The sequence below is a fragment of the Miscanthus floridulus genome, chromosome 18 (genome assembly GCF_019320115.1).
Source record: "Miscanthus floridulus cultivar M001 chromosome 18, ASM1932011v1, whole genome shotgun sequence".
Classification (NCBI taxonomy): Eukaryota; Viridiplantae; Streptophyta; class Magnoliopsida; order Poales; family Poaceae; genus Miscanthus; species Miscanthus floridulus.
Genome location: NC_089597.1, coordinates 61,008,380 through 61,010,879, shown reverse-complemented (window position 1 = coordinate 61,010,879; position 2,500 = coordinate 61,008,380).

Below are 2,500 nucleotides of genomic sequence, written 5' to 3'. Positions count from 1 at the left end.
AAACTAGATAGTGAGATGAGTCCTTCTCTTCTTCCCCCAGTGAGAGAGTGTCGGTCGTAGCCAGGGGCTATGGGCCTTGAGACAGTGCCGAGAGGGAGTTGGCCTATCGACTGAGCGATGGTATGGTGATGGTGTGGAGATGGTGGTATATCGATCCCAGGATCGAAACCTGGCTCTAGAAAGGGAATGGGGTGGAATGTGTGTGGGAATGGTGTTAAAACTTGACCAACTATTATTATATACTTGATATGCTAATACATAGGAAACCCCAGCCTTATAGGTTCCTTTTGATTATATCCAACTTGCATCCAATTTCCACAAAGCAATGCTCATAGGGTGGGAGTGGCCAGTACAAATCGTACTGATAAATTTTGGCACACAGGTTCTGCTGAGGAGTATAGCTCCGAGGAGTTTGACGGTTGAGGGGTTCGTGCCTACGCTCGAGTTTGGCGATCTTATCTTCAAGCTATTCTGAATGAATGCTACTTTTGATTCCGCCAATGCGGCGATGTAATAAATTATGTAATTCTGCACTATTTGTACTCTGATATTATCGTTGTATGGATGTGGTATTCGACTGGAAATTTGGGTAATATGATCTACAACGGTCTTATTACACTTCGACTCTGTGGATTTCCCTTCGTGGAAATCAGGTCGCTTTCAGTTGGTATCAGAGCCATACTTGACCATAGGACGAAACCCTTAGAAATGGACGATAGAATAGGACGTGAACAACCCTTCTTTCGGTTATATACCGACCCTGCATTTACTTTTATGCAAGGCTTATCTATTATTGACCTGCTAACACCTGTTCCTTAAAACATGCAGATGGCAACGAACGTCGACTGGCCGCCTCTAGGACCGCTACCTCTAGACCACGCCAAGCTTACCTTCGACCTACGTGAGCTCGGGGGTTTTGCACAGACCCTCTGCCGAGTTCTCGTCACGTTAGGAGTCCCCGACGAGCTTGTCAAGGTCACCTGCACTGGGAAGCCAGCTCAGGAAGGAGGAATCGAAGGACCGATTGTCACCTCAGTCGAGTTCCCTAGCTAGCACTACCTTACCTTCTGTCCTAGCTTTCACCGAGTTGACTATAGAGGACACAGTCGAGGAGGGACTAGCAAGCTATCTCACACAAGGCACTTCGTAGAGTGATGAGGGACCACTACGAGCACCTAAAGACTGATAGAGTTCCATCCACTTCCCCAGGCCCTTGACCTCAACCTTACCCCTAGTGAGTAGAGCTTCGCAGCCAGCAGAGTTATCCTTGCCGAGGAGGACAGATGCCTTCGCGTCTCAGCTATTCACCTACTAGAGCAGGACAGGTACGTGACCTAGCTAGAGCAGAGGAGACGTCAGGACCAGGCCCTTCTGTGGGAGTACCAAGAGCAAGACATGCAAGGGAGCGCAGGAGTGAGCTAGTCTACTTGAGATAGTTGCCAAGCTATAGGACGAGCTCAACCATCATGAAGAAGTCCACAGAACCGAGGTCGTAGACTTACAGGACAAAGCCACTGACCTAGGCAACAGGAACTGCTACCTCGATAGTAAGGTCTTGGAGTTGCAGAGAGAGTTGGACGACAAGAAGGCCGAGTTCAACCGTAGAGGAGATAGAGAGAGATCCAAGGGGATTGATATGCTGAAAATCCAATCTCGGAACAAGACCATGACTCAAGAGCTAGAGGAGTTCAGGAAGAAGGTCGTTCGCAACCAGGGTCACCTGATCGAGGCACTCAGGCAGAACGAGTACCTACAGGACAAGTGTGAGAGGACATGGCAGGCTTGGTAGAAGTCTGACAGGAAGCGCCTCAGGGAGATGAAGGGTATGTGGGATCAGCTACCCAAGGAGATTCGCAGCAAGACGAAGCCTAGGATAGAGGAGTTTGAGTTAGCCCCGACTCGCCTCAACCTAGACGCCTGCCCTACCCTACCTGGAGCCAAGCCTACTGAGGAGCTCACCGAGGCCTTGAAGTACGTGTCCCGACTTCACAAGTCTGACGAGGAGATCGAGATCGAGAACAGTCGTATCCCAGCTGCGGTGTACGAGTTAGAGTAGAATGACCCTGCGTGGTCATGAGTCATGTCAGTAGGCTTCCATAAGTTGTACCCCATGATGTACCCCTTATGAGATGTAATATGAGACACTATGCGTAGTACGATTCTCGCAAGTCTTCAAGTGTAGCTACTGGAGATGATGCTATGTAATAAAACCCATGTAATGAATGTTTTGGATCTTATTGCATCTTATGGATCTTATTGCTTCTTTGTAATGAGTGTTGGATAGTATAAATGTTTTTCTTTAAATCATCAAAATCATGTAATCATACTAAATTATAAGCACTTATGGCACAAACACTAAAATTCCTATGATCCGTGTTGCAGATGCCGAACCGCCGATCTAATCGTCTAATGAACCGTGGACGTGCGCCCACCCCCGAACCAGTCGAACCAAATGGGGGGCATGGTGGCAACAACCGTGGCCGTGGCCATGGCCGTGGAC